General features: G+C 42.8%; 1 long non-coding RNA gene across 14 annotated transcripts; it reads right to left on the minus strand.

Annotated features, from left to right (window-relative positions):
* Positions 1-7,268: 7,268 nt before the first annotated feature.
* LOC147976335 (uncharacterized) lies at positions 7,269-20,836 on the minus strand. Of its 14 annotated transcripts, none has more exons than XR_015601436.1 (12): positions 20,225-20,836; positions 19,899-20,033; positions 19,646-19,771; positions 19,326-19,546; positions 19,184-19,248; positions 18,971-19,023; positions 18,677-18,852; positions 18,194-18,283; positions 17,836-18,095; positions 17,492-17,661; positions 14,995-15,080; positions 7,269-14,879 (listed from the first exon to the last, which is right to left on the minus strand). It is a non-coding gene; the product is annotated as an uncharacterized LOC147976335 (long non-coding RNA). The 14 variants fall into 14 exon arrangements; XR_015601433.1 differs by having other exon boundaries at positions 18,194-18,288; XR_015601429.1 differs by having other exon boundaries at positions 17,836-18,288; positions 19,899-20,026.
* Between the last annotated feature and the right edge of the window lie 430 nt (positions 20,837-21,266).

Here is a 21,266-nt window from a genome sequence, read left to right on the forward strand (position 1 = left end):
CGCATGGACGGTGACAAGAGAAGAGGGGAAGCTTGTGTTTGTGCTAGGCACGCCTGGCTAGAGAGGCATATCGATCGATGTGTGCCGTAAAGAAGGAGCTGGGGGGCCTACACACACCGTGGGTGAACGACCTAAAGTGAAAAGACGAATTTGCGCGATGGAGCTAGAGAATGCTGAGGGAGGGTGAGAGGGATGCGGGCGTGTGCATGCACAAGAGAAAGTTAGCGCTAGCTACAAAGATAAGAGGGTTGTGTGGGTGTAAAAGACGAATAGAGATCATATATACTCCATTATAAAAAGCGAATTCGGATATTTGAAGAATTTATCATAGTGTTTCAAACCGACGGATGTGTGAATATATATAATGGTGATACACATGGTGTGGTTATGAACATGGTATACTACATTTAATATATTTTATCTCTACTCTTATAAAAACGGAGTTGTTGATGATGGTGTGCCTGCCATCCTGCATTATAGGCCATCTGATCTATATTTGGCGGATAGCAAGGAAACTATGATGGTTGAAGTTGGCAACAATCATGATTGTAGATTCTTATTGAAATAGAGAAACGAATTGCAGCGGTAGTATAGACATTTGGAATGCACTAAAATGTTGGTATGAATAGGTTACATGCATTATACAGCAAGCGAAAAAATTTAATCGGACATAACATGGATTCATACTCCCTCCTTCCATCTATATAGGGTGTAATGAGATTTTTAAGACCGCCTTTGACTATTGGCAAGATTAATAGTACATGACATGCACAATGTGAAAATTATATCATTGAAAGAACCTTTCATAGACGAATTTAACAGTGTGCTTTGTGTAAGTTGCATGTCATATATCATTGCTCTAATATTTGGTCAAAGTTAGCATCAAAAAACGCATTAGGCCCTATATAGATGGAAGGAGGGAGTAGCTTTGAATAGCATTTGTATAGTAAAACGGGGCAAGACTCTTTCTTTGTGTGGTGTGAATAGTTTTATTTTTTTCGTTTTCTTTTTGGTTGAGGGAAGTGCGAATTGATTTGGTACGTAAAGTACAATATTACTACACGTTAGGCTTGTCCCTAAAATTCAGCCCGCGTCTTGTTATATCCCGAAAATTCAGATATCGTACTCCCAAAACTGGCGCCTTCACAACCCGCACCTTGCTATCCCGAAATTACAACGCGCGCGAAAACTCCCTCCAGCTGCCAAATCCCGACACGCGAAATCCCCCTTCTAACCCTGAGCCGAAAGGGCCGCTAGTTCAAATCGGTGGGGGGTACTTTTGTAACACACCCTACATTTTGGACAAGCGCATTCCTAAGTCATGCTTCACCCCCTCCCATCGCCCCCTTTTCGCCATTCGAAATACCAGGCCGCCATAACCTCTCCGCTCCAGCCGTGAAACCCCACCCTCCTCCATCCGCCACGTCACCGCTGCCCAGCCGGAGCCTCTTCCCCGATGACGTCGTCCACCGCAACAGCTCGACGTCCCTCGGCCACCTCCCCGGATGAGGATCCTTCGTCCATCTCACGGTCCCGCCGGTTCAGCCGCCCCGTCCTCCACCTCCAAGGAGCTGCTCCGACGATCGCCTCGTCTATCGCGGCTGCTCCATCCCCACAACGCCGCCTTAACCTGCTCCACCGGAACCGCAGCATCCTCACCGACTCCTCGGACGAAGCCGAGGCCTACTCGGCGCCACCAAAGAGGTTGTACACTCATCGCATCGCACCTTCTCCTTAACTCGACCTCCCGGCGCCGACGGTGCTCCATCCCGCACCCCCATGGAGCGGCTACCTTGAAGCCGGCACCGCGGGCGACATCTCGACGGCGGCTCTCCCCCAGTGCGAGGCCCCTTCGGCGGCAGCGGCCATACCAGCCGGATCTGCTGCTGCTCCGGCTCTCGCTCGATCGCTCGCTCGCCCAGTTGCTACTGCTGCTCTCCCCCTCGCTCGTGTTGTTGCTCTGCTCCGATTAAGCCACACTTCAGTCGACTGAATCGACTTTTGGGTCAGTCGATTTTCAGGGGTTGGGGGGCTCGCCGGAGTTAAGGAAGAACCACTCGCAGCGGGGACGGGGGCTCTCTGGAGAGGTACCCCACTATCTATCTTAGGGTTCAGGGTGGGGGGCGGGGGCCTAGAGGGCTGGCCGGGGCGGCGGTGGTGAGTTGTTTCAAGGCGGCGAGGCGGCGCTGGGGCCGGCGGTTCGGCCGGTGGTGGCTGGCAGCTCAGGGGGGTGCAGTTTGAAGATGAACTACAGGCCCTCCCTAAACTACATGTCAAGTGCCTCTCTGCTACCATTGCGTTCAGTTTCGACAGTAGCATTCAGATTCCACAGTAAATTTCAGTTTCGACAGTTAAGTTCAGAGTCAACAGTTTTTACCTCATGTGTTGTAGTCAGGTGGTTTTTGGTGATGTTAATTTTACATCCATTTTACATCATCTATTGGAGATGCTATTAGAATCCCACTTGAGATTGACGATGTCTGTCTTGTGCTGCTTCAGCCTTGACATCTTACGACTCACCGGAGCTGCTCCAACGACAGAACGATCCGTCACAACAGAGCAGTGCCCTGGACGCCGTCTACATCGCCCTCAGATCTTCCTCCACACCTCCGACAGCCACCTCTGCCTCAACTGCTTCAGCGACCAACCCAATGATGCTGAGGTCGACACGGCTACGGCAAAGAGGTTGTACACTTGTTGCATCACTTATTACTATACATTCACGTCGATCCATTAGGGCTATTTTGGTTCAACGGAAAAACATCGATCCACTGGTTGTTACCATCACTCTAAATTTCTGCATGCTCTCCTTACATAATCTCACCATATTTTTTCGTATGTATGTCAGATATTGTACACAGTCATGCTGAACATGTAGAGAAAAAGAGAAGAGTTTTGTGCGGCAATACAATGTCATGCAGACATCGCTCCATGGTGGGTTCAATGGCAAACCCTCCCCACCCCTCTCCAGATTGTAATCCAGAGGAAGATATCTGTTCTGAGGCGGATTCGGACGCCGCTGACCACTCCTATTTACCCCCCAAGGTGTTTGCTCTACCTTGGCATGATGATGTTAGTCATATCATGCATATGTTGCCTTGCAGTGCCTACTTTTGACATCATATATGTCATCTGCTTAGTTTAGACATGTTCTGTAATGCCACCTGTTTAGTTTCTATATCATATATGGGAATTATGCAGTATCATGTCTTTTAACCAGCCATAATATATGTGAAATGTGCAATGTCATCCTGTTTAACCAGGCATCATATATTTGAGTGATATCTTGCCCATCCTTTTCTTCATTATATTTCCATTCGTCAACAATGTTTGTACATTATACTACTCTTCCTGTGAATCAGCCATTTGGGTGGGAGATGGAAAAATCTGGAGTGAAAACAAGGCCTTCGGAGCAAACAGTGCTACCTGTCGAAGCAGATCTCTTGTTGGGTCCCGATAGCTCCTCAAAGATGGATTCAGAGACAGATGACCAGTCCTATTCCCCCACTGAGGTGTATGCTCTAACTTGGCACGGTTATACTGCTCATATCATGCATATGGTGTCTTGCATTGCATAGTTTAGACATCATATACACAATATTCAACACCATGTTCTTAGTTCAGACATCATATCGAATGCCCTCTGTTTAGCATATAAATCACATATGTGAATTAAATGATGCGATCCTGATTACTTAGATAACATGTAGGTGAATTATGTCATGCGATCCTGTTTAGTTATTCATCATATCTTTGAATTATGTTATGCTATGTTATCCAGTTTAGATAGACATCATACATGTGAAATTATGTCATGCTATCCGTTTTAGTTAAACAATATACATGTCAACTATTTCATGCCCTCTTTTTTCCACACTATCTATTGCATCTGTCTCTCATATAATGTCTGTACATTCAACTATGTTTCCTGTTTATCAGCCATTTGAATTGGAGCGGGTGATGCCAGTATCTAGCGGACTAAAAACACGGTCTTCAAATAAAATAGTGCTACCTCTTGGTGGAGATGGCACCCCGGTTGTACATGCACAAGAACCATCCCTACCACACATAACCCAAACTCTCGCAGATTGTACCCCTACTACGATGGACAGAGAACCGGTTTCACCCAATCTAACCCCAACCCCAGCCGATAGTAACCCAGTTCCTGTTGACACAGCACCATCTCCACCACAGAGCTCCCAAACAAGAGCAGTTAGTAAGGCAGCTCCAGTGCCCAAAGGGCTAGTACTATCACGGCGAACCCCAACTCCACCAGTTAGTACGCCTATTCCTGTGGAGGAAGTACAACCAGCTAGTCGTAGTTTAGCATCTATCGCATTTGATGTTGTTAAATCGCATGTGCGTATCTTCCCATCTTGGAAATATTATACTGAAGATGAAGGAAAATGCCAGTTGTCGGTGTTTGTCCAGGAGTTATGTGTAAGTAATGTTATTCATGGCAATTACTTTGCTTCGTCCCATACATCCTACCTCCATGATGGTTATAATACAGCAAATTTTCCCATTTTTCTCTATATAGAAGGACCGATTTGGAAACGCAGGATGAGGTAACATGTGCTAATACCTCTGCTATCTTCAAGAATGCTTGGTGGCAGTATCGGAATTGCCTGAAGAAAATGTACTTCACCGGCAAAGAAACTCATCAAATTCCCTTACGTTCTCATGAGACACATTTACTGGACGATGACTGGGAATGCCTTGTTCTGTACTGGTCCCGAACCAAGAATGTGGTAAGGTCTATGAGCTCATTTTCTATTTTTAAGTATTATATTCTTGCGTCTTACTGTACTCTGTTCATGTAGAACAAGTGCCTAAACCTGAAGAACAACTGTTCTAATTTAAGATTCCATTGCTACCATAGGACATAGATATATGTTTGTTTGATGCTTTTATTATGTACTAGTACTTGGCAATAGAAGACTTGGTAGTTTAATCATGTCCACCTTACTAATGAACTGGTTCACCGAAATGAGTTTCATATACTAGTACATGCTAAACTTGTTATGTGTCTGCTTGCTTCTTCTTTTAGAATGCTGACGGAATATTGGGGAAGAGTGCCTTATTAAGCAACGGTAAAGGAAGTAATGCAGATAAGGTTCATGATAGTGACACATCCTGTCTTGGTTTAGTGTTGGAGTTACTGGCCACTACCGCTTGCACAAGCTATTCAAACTCACTGTCTGAATCAGTTCGGTTTCTTGAGTCTCAACTACAAGCTGAAAGACATCATTCAGCTGTGCTGCGTCAAGAAGCAGAAGGACTGCGGAAGTCCCTGGAGCATTCAGATGCATACTTTCTGGTGCAACAGCAAGCGTTGGAGGATTTTAGCGCCAAACAGGACAAAGCTAATCAGCTTGCTAAGCTTATTGCCAGCATGGTGGATACCCAGGATAACGTTTCTTGAGCTCTTCTGAAGTTGTTTCAGTTATGCTCTTGTTTTGCTGCCGCGTTTATTTGCACTGGTGGCCAATTTTGATGCCCGGTGTATATGATATGTTGCTTTGTTCCCTATATTTGCACTGGTGGCGAACTTTGATGCCTAGTGGATGTAATATGTGTAATAGCCGTGATATCCTAGCGTTAGTTGCTTGCTTATTTATTTCCTTGTTGTCTTGTTTATATGTTTTCTTGTAGTCATTACAGTTCTTTTTCCGCGGTTAACTAGTGGCTACAATAACCTATTTTTTAAAACTAGGCCACAATAACCATGGGCTAATATTTACTGTAGTGACACTAGGCCTCCTACGGGCCGTAGAAACAGTGGGCCTTCTATGGGCCGTAGAAACAGTGGACCTTCTACGGGCCGTAGAAACAATGGGCTTTCTACGGGCCGTAGAAACAATGGGCCTTCTACGGGTCGTATCATCAATGGGCCTTATACGGGGCGTATGATCGATTGGCCAAACATGGGCCAATAACAGGCCGCATTATGGCCGTAAACGGGCCATCATTAATAGGCCGTATTTAATGACGCTATGAAAATGGCCCAACGTATTAACAGACCACAAACGGGCCGACTGTAACCACAGGCTGAATTTGGCCCACAAGCAGAAAATGACAGTAACGGGCCGTAAGTAAACGAATGCTGGAAATGAGCCCACGAATAAATGGGCTCTGAGAAGGCCGAAAGATAACATGGGGTGGAAACGGCCCAACGGAATAACGGGTCGTTAATGGGTATAAAGTGATACATTGTTCATTACGGGCCAGTTTCACCAAGGGCCGTTAATGGGTGTAAAGTGATACACTGTTCATTACGGGCCAGTTTCACCACGGGCCATTAATAGGCCAAGAGTTACATAGGGCCTCATATGGGCCGAAAGACGTCATGGGCCATACATGGGCCAGAAGTGAAAACGGGCTGGAATCATATTGGATGGCCCAGATGATGCTACTGGGCCTAATTTGGATAGGGCGTAACGGGCCTTGGGTTAGCGGGCTGTAAATGGGCTATATGCGAACAGGCCGTTAACGGGCTTTCCATGGGCCGGCCCGCCACCTTTTGACTAAGTCAAACGGGCCGACCTTTTCACAGGAATGGGCCTCTGTTGGGCCGTGCCACGTGTCGACATATCATAGGTGCCTTTTGTCCAATGAGTGGATGACATCTGTCCCAACGATGAGCCGACACGTGTTTCCTCCAGCCAATGATGATTTTACACGTGGAAAATCCCCATTGGTCGGGGCTGTTAACGGGTTATCGGATCCAAAACCCGACCCGATAGCTTAACGGCGTTCCGTTATGGTGGATGCCACATGTCGGTCACCCTTGACGAAAACACTTCTGTGACGCGCGATTTATCGTCATGGAAATGGACACTTCCGTGATGATAATTTTGGTAATGTCATGGAACACTTCTACGACAGCACAGGTATGACTATCTTGATTCTGTCATAAATTTGTCATGGATGTACATGCATGACAAAAAACGCGACCTACTGTGACAAACACGTATCATCACGGAAGTGTATTTTTTTGTAGTGCACACAATCTCATATTCATCTATTCAACCAACACATAGGACCTCAAAGAGTGCCCCAAAGTTTCTACCGGAGAATCAAGACGAAAACGTGTGCCAACCCCTATGCATAGGTTCATGGGCGGAACCCACAAGTTGATCACCAAAACATACATCAAGTGAATAACGTGATATCCCATTGTCACCAAAGATACGCACGGAAGACATACATCAAGTGTTCTCAAGTCATTAAAGACTCAATCTGATAAGATTACTTCAAAGGGAAAACTCAATCCATTACAAGAGAATAGAGGGGGAGAAACACCATAAGATCCAACTATAATAGCAAAGCTCGCGATACATCAAGATCGTACCACCTCAAGAACACGAGAGAGAGAGAGAGAGAGAGATCAAACACATAGCTACTGGTACATACCCTCAGCCCCGAGGGAGAACTACTCCCTCCTCGTCATGGAGAGCACCGGGATGATGAAGATGGCCACCAGAGAGGGATTGCCCCCTCCGGCAGGGTGCCGGAACGGGTCTAGATTGGCTTTCGGTGGCTACGGAGGCTTCTGGCGCGGAACTCCCGATCTATTGTGCTCTCCGATCGTTTTAGGGTATATGGATATATATAGGCGGAAGAAATACATCAGGGGAGCCATGAAGGGCCCACGAGAGTGGAGGGCACGCCCCCCTGCCTCGTGGCTTCCTTGTTGATCCCCTGACGTGCACTCCAAGTCTCCTGTATTGCTTTCTTTCCAAAATAAGTTACGTGAAGTTTCAGGTCAATTGGACTCCGTTTGATTTTCTTTTTCTGCGATACTCTAAAACAAGGAAAAAACAGGAACTGGCACTGGGCTCTAGGTTAACAGGTTAGTCCCAAAAATCATATAAAATAGCATATAAATGCATATAAAACATCCAAGGTTGATAATATAATAGCATGGAACAATCAAAAATTATAGATACGTTGGAGACGTATCAGCATCCCCAAGCTTAATTCCTGCTCGTCCTCGAATAGGTAAATCCGTAAATGATAAAAACAGAATTTTTGTTGTGGAATGCTACCTAACATATTTATCCATATAATTCTCTTTATTGTGGCAAGAATATTTAGATCCATAAGATTCAAGACAAAAGTTTAATATTGACATAAAAATAATAATACTTCAAGCATACTAACTAAGCAATCATGTCTTCTCGAAATAACATGGCCAAAGAAAGTTCATCCCTACAAAATCATATAGTTTAGTCATGCTCCATTTCGTCACACAAGAATGCTCTCATCATGCACAACCCCGATGACAAGCCAAGCAATTGTTTCATACTTTAGTAATCTCAAACCTAAAAACTTTCACGCAATATATGAGCGCGAGCCATGGACATAGCACTATGGGTGGAATAGAATATGATGATGGGGGTTATGTGGAGAAGACAAAAAGGAGAAAGTCTCACATCAATGAGGCTAATCAATGGGCTATGGAGATGCCCATCGATTGATGTTAATGCAAGGAGTAGGGATTGCCATGCAACGGATGCACTAGAGCTATAAATGTATGAAAACTCAACAAAAGAAACTAAGTGGGTGTGCATCTAACTTGCTTGCTCATGAAGACCTAGGGCACTTGAGGAGGCCCATTGTTGGAATATACAAGCCAAGTTATATAATGAAAAATTCCGACTAGTATATGAAAATGACAAAACAAAAGACTCTCTATCATGAAGATTATTGTGCTACTTTGAAGCACAAGTGTGGCAAAGGATAGTAGCATTATCCCCCTTTTTTATATGGCCTTTCTCTTCTTTTTTTCTTTTTTATGGCCTTTCTCTTTTTCTTTTTTTATTGGGACAATGCTCTATTAATGATGATCATCACACTTCTATTTATTTACAACTCAAAGATTACAACTCGATACTAGAACAAAGTATGACTATATAAATCCCTCCGGCGGTGTACCGGGATGGGCAATGAATCAAGAGTGACATGTATGATAAATTATGCATGGTGGCCTTGCCACAAATACGATGTCAACTACACGATCATGCAAGGCAATATGACAATGATGATGTGTGTCATGATGAACGAAATGGTGGCAAGTTGCATGGCAATATATCTCGGAATGGCTATGAAAATGCCATAATAGGTAGGTATGGTGGCTGTTTTGAGGAAGATATAAGGAGTTTTATGTGTGACAGAGCGTATCATATCACGGGGTTTGGATGCACCGGCGAAGTTTGCACCAACTCTCAATGTGAGAAAGGGCAATGCACGGTACCGAAGGGGCTAGCAATGATGGAAGGGTAAGAGTGCGTATAATCCATGGACTCAACATTAGTCATAAAGAACTCACATACTTATTGCAAAAATCTACAAGTCATCAAAAACCAAGCATTAGGCGCATGCTCCTAGGGGGATATATTGGTAGGAAAAGACCATCGCTCGTCCCCGACCGCCACTCATCAGGAAGAATCAAATAACACCTCATGTTTCAAATTTATTACACAACGTTTATCATATGTGCATGCTACGGGACTTGCAAACTTCAACACAAGTATTTCTCAAATTCACAACTACTCAACTAGCACAACTTTAATATCACTATCTCCATATCTCAAAACAATCATCAAGTATCAAACTTCTCTTAGTATTCAATGCACTTATATGAAAGTTTTTATTATATCCCTCTTGGATGCCCATCATATTAGGACTAATTTCGTAACCAAAGCAAATTACCATGCTATTCTAAAGACTCTCAAAATAATATAAGTGAAGCATGAGAGTTCATCTATTTCTACAAAATAAAACCACCACCGTGCTCTAAAAGGATATAAGTGAAGCACTAGAGCAAATGACAAACTACTCCAAAAGATATAAGTGAAGATCAAATAGTAGTCGAATAATTATGCAACTATGTGAAGACTCTCTAACATTTAATAATTTCAGATCTTGGTATTTTATTCAAACAGCAAGCAAAACTAAAGAAAATAAAATGACGCTCCAAGCAAAACACATATCATGTGGTGAATAAAAATATAGCTCCAAGTAAAGTTACCGATGAACGAAGACGAAAGAGGGGATGCCTTCCGGGGTATCCCCAAGCTTAGGCTCTTGGTTTTCCTTGAATATTACCTTGGGGTGCCTTGGGCATCCCCAATCTTAGGCTCTTTCCACTCCCTATTCCATAATCCATCGAATCTTTACCCAAAACTTGAAAACTTCACAACACAAAACTTAACAGAAAACTCGTAAGCTCCGTTAGTATAAGAAAATAAATCACCACTTAGGTACTGTTGTGAACTCATTATAAATTCATATTGGTGTAATATCTACTGTATTCCAACTTATCTAAGGTTCATACCCTTCGATACTACTCATAGATTCATCAAAATAAGCAAACAACACATAGAAAACAGAATCTGTCAAAAACAGAACAGTCTGTAGTGATCTGTATCAAACGTATACTTCTGGAACTCATAAAATTCTCAAATAAATTAGTGGACCTGAGTAATTTATCTATTAATCATCTACAAAAATAATTAACTAAATAGCACTCTCCAATAAAAATGGCAGCAATTCTCGTGAGCACTAAAGTTTCTGTTTTTTACAGCATGATCGCAAAGACTTTCCCCAAGTCTTCCCAAAGGTTCTACTTGGCACAAACACTAACTAAAAGCATAAAACCACATCTAAATAGAGGCTAGATGAATTATTTATTACTAAACAGTAACAAAAAGCAAGGAACAAAAATAAAGTTGGGTTGCCTCCCAACAAGCGCTATCGTTTAACGCCCCTAGCTAGGCATGATGATTTCAATGATGCTCACATAAAAGATAAGAATTGTAACATAAAGAGAGCATCATGAAGAATATGACTAGCACATTTAAGTATAACCCACTTCCTATGCATAGGGATTTTGTGAGCAAACAACTTATGAGAACAAGAATCAACTTGCATAGGAAGGTAAAACAAGCCCAACTTCAAAATTTTAAGCACATAGAGGGGAAACTTGATATTATTGAAATTCCTACAAGCATATATTACTCCCTCATGATAATTTTCAGTAGCATCATGAATGAATTCAAAAATATAACCAGCACCTAAAGCATTCTTTTCATGATCTACAAGCATAGAAATTTTATTATTCTCCACATAAGCAAATTTCTTCTCGTGAATAGTAGTGGGAGCAAACTCAACAAAATAACTATCATGTGAGGCATAATACAATTGAAAGTTAAAAGCATGATGAGAAGTTTCATGGATATCATTATTCTTTATAGCATACAAGTCATCACAATAATCATCATAGATAGCGGGCATGCTCTCATCATAATAAATTTGCACATCAAATCTTGGGGGACTAAAAATATCATCTTCATCAAACATAGCATCCCCAAGCTTGTGGCTTTGCATATCATTAGCATCATTGATATTCAAGGAATTCATACTAACAACATTGCAATCATGCTCATCATTCAAATATTTAGTGCCAAACATTCTAATGCATTCTTCTTCTAACACTTTGGCACAATTTTCCTTTCCATCATACTCACGAAAGATATTAAAAAGATGAAGCGTATGAGGCAAACTCAATTCCATTTTTTTGTAGTTTTCTTTCATAAACTAAACTAGTGATAAAACAAGAAACAAAAAGATTCGATTGCAAGATCTAAAGATATACCTTCAAGCGCTAACCTCCCCGGCAACGGCACCAGAAAAGAGCTTGATGTCTACTACACAACCTTCTTCTTGTAGACGTTGTTGGGCCTCCAAGTGCAGAGGTTTGTAGGACATTAGCAAATTTCCCTCAAGTGGATGACCTAAGGTTTATCAATCCGTAGGAGGCGCGGGATGAAGATGGTCTCTCTCAAGCAACCCTGCAACCAAATAACAAAGAGTCTCTTGTGTCCCCAACACACCCAATACAATGGTAAATTGTATAGGTGCAACAGTTCGGCAAAGAGATGGTGATACAAGTGGTATATGGATAGTAGATAAAGGTTTTTGTAATCTGAAAATATAAAAACAGCAAAGTAACTAATGATAAAAGTGAGCACAAACGGTATTGGAATGCTAGGAAACAAGGCCTAGGATTCATACTTTCACTAGTGCAAGTTCTCTCAACAATAATAACATAATTGGATCACATAACTATCCCTCAACATGCAACAAAGAGTCACTCCAAAGTCACTAATAGCGGAGAACGAACGAAGAGATTATGGTAGGGTATGAAACCACCTCAAAGTTATTCTTTCTAATCAATCCGTTGGGCTATTCCTATAAGTGTCACAAACAGCCCTAGAGTTCGTACTAGAATAACACCTTAAGACACAAATCAACCAAAACCCTAATGTCACCTAGATACTCCAATGTCACCTCAAGTATCCGTGGGTATGATTATACGATATGCATCACACAATCTCAGATTCATCTATTCAACCAACACATAGGACCTCAAAGAGTGCCCCAAAGTTTCTACCGGAGAATCAAGACGAAAACGTGTGCCAACCCCATGCATAGGTTCATGGGCGAAACCCGCAAGTTGATCACCAAAACATACATCAAGTGAATCACGTGATATCCCATTGTCACCACAGATACGCACGGCAAGACATACATAAAGTGTTCTCAAGTCATTAAAGACTCAATCCGATAAGATTACTTCAAAGGGAAAAATCAAACCATTACAAGAGAGTAGAGGGGGATAAACATCATAAGATCCAACTATAATAGCAAAGCTCGCGATACATCAAGATCGTACCACCTCAAGAACACGAGAGAGAGAGAGAGAGAGAGAGAGAGAGAGAGATTAAACACATAGCTACTGGTACATACCCTCAGCCCCGAGGGAGAACTACTCCCTCCTCATCATGGAGAGCACTGGGATGATGAAGATGGCCACCGGAGAGGGATTGCCCCCTCTGGCAGGGTGCCGGAACGGGTCTAGATTGGCTTTCAATGGCTACGGAGGCTTCTGGCGGCGGAACTCCCGATCTATTGTGCTCTCCGATCGTTTTAGGGTACTAGTAAGCTTGCACGTGCAATGCACATCTTCGCCCAAAGAAAATCCTTGCTCATAGAACCCTTCTAAGCCATCTATATTCTATTGTCTATGTCACATTTGATAATCTATGATGAACTGAATTATGCAAGCTCAGTTAGTCACGTCAAATTTAAAAATATGTAATGTGCCTTTTACTACGTCACATTGGATAATCTATGATGAACTGAATTATGCAAGCTCAGTTAGTCACGTCAAATTTAAAAAATATGTAATGTGCCTTTTACAAATACTTCCTCCGTAAAGAAATATAAAAGCCTTTTACAGAGGGAGTATAAAGAAGACATGCTAGAACAAAAAAATGGCACTCTGTGTTGGCTTTGAATTCACACAAGATTAATTGAAAGCAAAGAAGACATGTTGAAACAAAAGGGATAAGAGCATCTTCAAAAGTCATTGTGATGTATCAGCATCAACAATGATCTGACAACTTGTAACACAAGATAAATCTAGAATGATAATATAAAAGTCAGCATGTGCTTATCTCGGAAGCAATAGACAATGACAGTAAAAAAACAATTGACCTCTGTCTGGAGAACAACATGCCATGTATATTGGCTATTGTAGAAGTTAGAAGAGTTAGCTCGAGACAACTTTGCTAAATTCAGCAATATATTTGTGTATCTTAGGGCAATCTCCATTGCACCTCACCATTGTCAGCAAGTGGAACCACTATGTAGCAACTGTGTTTAGCTAATTAGCCATAAAAAAATAAGAACACGTGCAAATCTACTCTTACATGCAAATGTTGCACAAACCATGTGGACTGAATTGATAATAAAGTGCGCTTTTACCGGTTTGGCATTTTGTACTTGTTAATCGTGTACATGCAATGCACGTCCTGACTAATAAAGCTAAAATGAAAAGTCTTAAAAGCACAAAGGTAAGAGCATAAAATGCTTCCACCCAGTGGAAATAAATTCATACATGACATGCTACGTCTAAGCTATATATGAAACAAGATCAAGAATCAAAAGGAATATGTTAGATTTGTAAGAACCTGTCCTCTTTTAATTATAATTTAGAAATATTCGGTTCAAGTGATTACCTTGGTTGAACAACTGCTACTGCTATGCACTCTTGCTTCTCTTGAGTCTTGAGTCTTGACATAGGTACTATTCATCTTACAAACAAGAAATAGCCTTATAAGGATGTAGCCATTAGGATCAAAAGCTTGCAGATGAAACTTCATAGACATTCTAAAAAAATCTATAGAGAACATATGCTGCAACAAAAATTGACTAATCTAAGGACCAATGTTGGCATACAACATGGGCGCAGCTCTCCGTCTAAAACCATTATTAAGAGAACAAGAAAAGAACATTTGTAACATTAACATATGAGCAATTAAAAAGAACATTTCTATGTTAAGGTGCATGCCATATTTCTCATGCACTATTTTTATTCAGAATTCCTACCCGTTGTTATTAATATGTTATTATTCTGAATTCCTACTTAGTGTTATTAATTTAGTAAATATAACATGCATTGATGTTTATTTTTCATTAGTAAGTAAAGGCAGGGAAGAAAGTCATGTGCTCACTCTGCAGATATAAAAAACTAATGCAATAAGACACTCTTCATCATTTAGAATTCCTTCCATTTACTTATACAAGGGCACTATGAAAATACATTGCAGGGATGGGTCAAAAGTTTCTTGCCTGGTGAGGCGAAACAACTCTTTCATCAGTCACGTACAACGTTCCCTTTTCATCAGTTAGATAATACCATCATGAAGCAACAGAGATCCAAACTAAAAGGGAAACAATTCTTGCCTTATTAATTCCGTCTTGCTCCTCCTCTCTGACATACTTAGATCGAATATCCTCCCCTCCCACTACAAGGAATTATCAATCCGACATGATATAAGGTGCAGTTCATAGAAGGTGCTGAACTGTAATTGTGAAAGAGAAAGAGTAGTTCAGAGAAAGAAAGAGAAATAACTCATGTACCAATAGGTTGCATTGATTCATCACTGACCAAATGTGTGGATCTGTTGGTGACCGTGCTCCATACATTTGCATCAACGTCTATACTTCTGTATGAAGATTCTTTGGTGAGGTTTTATTCAGAGATTAAATCTTATTGTACTATATAGTCAGTGATTGTATCTTGTGGTCAGAGATATGAGTGAATGCTATAAATCTTAGATATTCTGTACATGAAGTGCATGCTTCTAGGCTCAATATCTAGAATGGACATCTAAGAATTATGGAAAATGGACATGTGAGAACAAGTTTCATATTATCTAAGATTTAGTTGCTAATCCAAGTATGGATAGCTCAAGTTATTATAAAGGCATATGCAACAGGGAGAAAGCCTGTGCGCGGTAATGTACAATGTATATATATATTCTATGGTTCTATCTGCATATTCTTGCACTGAAAATAAATAATGGGATTAACATATAATTTTAAACATGCAGCATCATTTATTTAAATAGAAGGACCAATTGGTACCTTTTTTGGCTCTTCATGAAGAAGCAAGCACATATTTGTAATCACATAGGTCATTGTTTTCCTGCAGGTGAGACACACAACATGTAGATGTCGCCCATTAATGACATCGGAACTGACAATGCAGAAGCGCGAGTACCTTGATGGAGGTGATGTGAGTTCCTTGGACTGGTCGGCGCGGTGATGGGTTCCTCGCCGGAACCGGATCGAGAGGAAGAATAGTGGTGCCGGTAGCACCAGCAGCAGTCGAGGAGGGTGGGGTGTCTTGATGACTGGAGACCATGTGACTGATGGAGGCGAGCGTGAGGATTTGTAGCGGCGGTTCTCCGCTAGCGTCCTCATCATCGAATCGCATGGGGGCAGAATAGGACCGGGGGCGGCGGGGCGGAGGCCAGGGCAAGCTGAGCGGCTCGAGCGGTGGGCGGCTCCGGCTCCCGCAGCGAAGGGCGCGAGGGCAGCGACCTAGCTAAAATTCCACTCACACACAATCACCACAGTTCAGAGCCGCAACACTATAATCTAGCTGAAATTCGTCGACCAAAAACTAATTACAGGTGCTCTGTATGTTTTCAGCTTCAGCGGGATACCAAATGTACTTTGCCATACTATGTAGCTATCCTTTGCTAAACCATTCAGATAGCTAACTGTCACCAAAGAACAGAAGCAACACCAAAAATTGCGAGCCGAGACATCGGGTATAACATTCTGAAATAGAGTTCAGAAAACTGCAAGTTGAGCCAATATGGAGTCTCTTTATACACAGGTCACCATGGCACATAATCTCTGATCTTAAATGTGGTTTCTGATCTTAATATGTGGAGAAATCAACTCTGTACAGCTGAACTCAAAGATCAACCCCCCCCCCCCCCCCCCCCCCCGGGTTTGGACCACCAACTCTGACTGAAGAACAGAAACAATACCAACATATGCTAATCTCCAAAAAATGGGATGGAACATTCTGAGGCAGAGTTTAGAAAACTGCAAGTGAGGCTTTCCTACAACGTTAGTATCGCAGGCACTCGCACATGCCAACTTGAGTTATTCTGAACTTTTCTTCGTTATTCACAAATCACCATGGCACAACAGTTCAAAGGCACTAACAAAACAATGTTATGTTCTAACAGGGATGCGTCCAACAAAAGACAAAGGGCGCGGCGGCGACTCCCGCGGCGCGCGACGGGTGGCGGCTCCAGCTCTCCAGCGGCGCGCGACGGACGGCGGCTCCGGCTCTCCTGCGGCAAAGGGTCGTGACCTGCGGCGGCTCCGGCTCTTCCGTGGCGAAGGGCGGCGGCTCCGGCGGCTAACGGCTGCGGGAGGAGGAGGGGGCGAGACCGCGAGAGGTCGTGCGGGCGGGGCGATAGATCGTGCGAACAGTTTTTTTTTAACGGCGGGGCGGGACGGGGGTGGGTTAGGGATCGATTAGTAGGTTATAGTAAGTGTGCACGTGCAACGCATGTCTATTATCACCAGATGCATAGAAAAATAGCCTAATGTCCCTTCATCATTCATTTTGCAAAGTGTGTTAAAGATACTTCAAAAGTAAAATGTCCTTTAGTTAACCAAATTACTCCATATCACATATTTCCTCAGCTGCAACGCCAATCCTACTGAATAAAACAATGCTAAGCAATTATACTGACTTCAACTACCAACTTCTCATATCCTCATTTTTTATTACCTACAGCTCCTATCCTATTCTTTTACTGGGAGCCTGTTGTCGATCATTCTACAAGATGACAAAACTTTAGGAAAAAATTACTACAAGCACATTTTAATTTTCTTGAGAAACTATACTTCACAAAACATTTTCTTCGAAAATTATGGAGAACTTCTAGGAAATTGCAGGCAAATGCACAGTGCATAATTATTAGCTTGCACATAAAAATGATATGGAGTTAACAAATAACTTTCCTATCCAAATATCATGCCAGTCATATCAAACAAAAGTTGAATGGATCAACTAATGAAAAGATAATGTTACATTGTTATTCACCTTTGCTAGTGTTATTATGTCAACCAAATATAGTTTTCCACCTGTTGACGTTATCCTCAGCTTTCTTTTACACGGCTGATAGCCCTTCAATCATTTGCTCCTCCCCTGTTGCTCTAATATTAAAGCTCCTATACTCGCTTCTCATATGCTTTCTTCAAGTCATTACGAACCTGCATGAGTTGTCATATACTCTCCATAGTCAATTTGAACATCCTAATCAAATGAGACATGGTCAATTTGCATTTCAGATTTGTAGTAATTAGCATAATAGTACAGACTATTCAACGGAGTTAATTGAAACCAATTAATTAATTTAAGATGGTGACTGCAGTGAATAAACATACGCATGTTGTCAGTGCCGACCTCCCTGGCGATGTCGCGATGCCGGTCAGCTTGTGTTGTACTCCCAGCACACCTCTTCCAGCGGTCAACGGTGATGTACCCGCTGTCATCCTCGTCAAAGTAGGCGAAGGCAGACAGCAGGCAATGCTTGTTAATGTGCACTGTTGACCCGATGAACTCATCGTAAGCAATGCTTCTGCTACTCCATCTTTCCTTGCCCTCTAATAATCAGCCATGCTTGACATGAAAATGCAAGTTGGCCCTATAGAACATAAAACAAGAGTTCACAGAAGCTGCAAAAATTTCTAGGGGTAGCTCAATATGACTTTGTTCAGAATGTTTCATGTAGGATTGTTGTACATTCCATGTTTTTTTTCTCCATGTACTGGCCAAAAGGGAACTTATGGACACTACGCACATCCTGATGGAGCTTGCATTGGTCAATAGATGCTACACTTGAACATCCAAAATAAACAGAGTAAGCATTAGTATCAGGGATTGTGCTTGTCATATATTTAAAATCTGAAAATATCATCAAAGTATATAACATACTCCATGTATAATCAAACTGAGTTTGGCAACGTAGGAGTGGATTAACACCACAGAATCAGATATGACCAAAAAAAGCTAGCAGTTAGCAGGACTATGGTTCATACTATGCGTGTATATGAAAGTCGGGATAAGGAACACGTTTAAGTAGACATAAGTAGTCCTAACTGAATGTAGAAGTTTCTGTGATGGGGTACTGTTAATCCCGTCATGAATTACAACCATCCAAGCATATTGCTATGATAATAAGTAAATCAATTACGACACTCTAATGTAAGAAGATTGGTAACTCACATTGGGCTTGACCGACTCCTGCCGAGGCCGGCGCAATGCCTGCAGCTGGATGGCGTTGGCCACATGGAGAACGGCCGTCTCAAATGTCCCGAAGCTCCCGATGATCTTCTTGCTGGGCTCCAGGCTAAGGCACGCCTCCATGTTGATACTATCAGTGACCCGTTCTTGGTGGCGACCTCGTCACCAAAAAAAATCACAGTCAATAGAAGAATCAACCAAAAAATAAATAAATACCAAAATAAATAATCACAGTCAATAGAAGAATCAACCAAAAAATAATGAGCATTGAACAACCTTTCCCTAGTTATTTGGTAGTCGTTGCTGTTCAATCAGTAACTGAGGTGGAGCTGCAGAAAACAGTTGCCTGATCAGTTATACATCTTTTTTAGGTTACAAACATCAGATAATGAAATATCACAAAGCCAATAGTCCTTATCTAACTTACAGACACAATTATACATCTTTAGGTTACAAACAGAAGAGACAAGTATTAGTACTGCTTAGTACCTCCGTTCCAAAATAGATTAATTCCTGGAAAGGTTGAGGTCGAACTTCTCTAACTTATTGGTGCTCTGTAAACCATCATATTAGGTTTTCAACTTTTTCAAAGAGACAGATCATGATAAAAAAATTGAAAGATGAATAATACCTGGATCGCCTCCTCAAAATCATGCCCCCACAAGTTTTCAGTTGAAAGTAAGAAAAACATGAATCACTTCAGTTGCATTAATCATGCATATGAGAATGTCTAAACCCGAACACATCAGTATTCACACGTATGAAGAGAGGTGAAAGCGCGAAACAGGAATTAAACCTAAATCTTGGAATTTCTCTTAATGGCCTGCCTATTCCATACCTGACATCCAAAACCTACAGCAAAGCAATTCAACAAACATCACGATGTTGTATGCTCCATTATCAAGTTATATAGCTGCAGCAAGAGCATCTTAAAAAGGAAAATCATTCTACCATGGGTTATTCGATCTTCATAAGAAAAACGACCTTCATCCCAGGCTTCAACTCAAGCCATAGGGCCAGAAAGTGCTCGTACCGTTTGGTACTTCCGCTTCAAGGTTCACCATTCCACCTAAAATGCTAAGACACATGGGGAATCACAATTAGCAATGTTCTATGACATATTCTCATATTTTTTTTCTTTTGAAATATAACTTTCTTGAAGAATGAAAGACCAATTATTTGTTCTTTTGATAAGAGTCCTCACCTATGAGCAAAGTGGAAGGATTCAGTCCAGCCACACTCATAGAAGCTAGTAGCAAGATCATAGTATTTGTGAACCAGGTTTTGAAGAAACGATTTGGTCAACATATTTTAGAACTCTGCAAGCTCTAGCTGAAATCTGCATACCATTATTAGTCTAGAAAATGCTAGTGGGCAAAGATAACAAGATAATTTCTGAATTCCATACTAATGCGGAGGGGACAACATCAAAAGATTCACTTATTTTTCTATCTTGCATACTCGTGCCAGCAAATTCATTCATGCAGTCCAATTCAAGCATTGCTGGGGAAGGGGAGGGGGGATCAATACCTGCAAAGCTCGACGCTGTTGCCGTCATCGCTTGATCTCCGCGCACCATCGCAGATCGAAATTTTCAGCCGTTGCACACACAGGGATGGGCGGGCGACGCCGTGGCCTGGTGAAGCGGCCGCGGGCGTCGGTGAAGCAGTCTGCGCGGATGGCGGCAGGCGGCCGCTGGGAGGCTATCGGGCGGGGCGGCGCCGCAACCCGGTGAAGCGACCGCTGGGTCTTGGCGGCCGGGGCAAAGGAGAGGGGCGGCGCGAGGAGGAGCTGAAGGAAGGTGCGCCCGCGTAGGGATGGAGGATGGGCGGGCGGCTGCTCACGATCGCGGCGGCCCCGGCTCTCCCGCGGCGACCTGCGGTGGCTCCTCCGGCGCGCGACGGGCGGTGGCTCCGGCTCTCCCACGGCGAAGGGCGTGACAAGCGACAACCTGCGGCGGCTCCCGCAGTGCGCGACGGACGGCGGCTCCGGCTGTCCCGCGGCGAAGGGCGCGATGGGCGGCAAACCGCGGGCGGCGAACGGCGCCGGAGAAGGCGGGGGCGAGAGGTCCTGCGGACGGGGGAGAGATCGCGCGCACGGTTTTCTTCTTTTTTTTTAACGGCGGGGCGGGTTAGCGATCGATTAGGGGCGGGTTAGCGATGGGCGTGGTTGGCAGTGTTAAACATGGAATGGTTAAGGACCATTAGATCTTGCTAATAAATGGGTGTGATTGTTTGGATCTGCTCCTTTCTTTTTTTATAGGGGTAGTAGATGATTTTTATTAACAGATGTTTTAGGCAATGGCATGGTGGGTAATTAAAACGTAAAACGCGTTTAGTATGCTCGAGGGATGTAGACCATCAGATTGCAGGTTTTGATGGATAGGATGATCTGCTTCTCCGCCCTCTCTTTCTTTTACAGTGGTTGTAGATATGAATATATATATAGGTGGAAGAAATACATCAGGGGAGCCACGAGGGGCCCACGATGGTGGAGGGCGCGCCCAGGGGGTGGGCGCCCCCCTGCCTCGTGGCTTCCTCGTTGATCCCCTGACGTGCACTCCAAGTCTTAT

Source organism: Triticum urartu, chromosome 4A (assembly GCF_056163025.1).
Source record: "Triticum urartu cultivar PI428250 chromosome 4A, HENAU_Tu73, whole genome shotgun sequence".
Taxonomy (NCBI): Eukaryota; Viridiplantae; Streptophyta; class Magnoliopsida; order Poales; family Poaceae; genus Triticum; species Triticum urartu.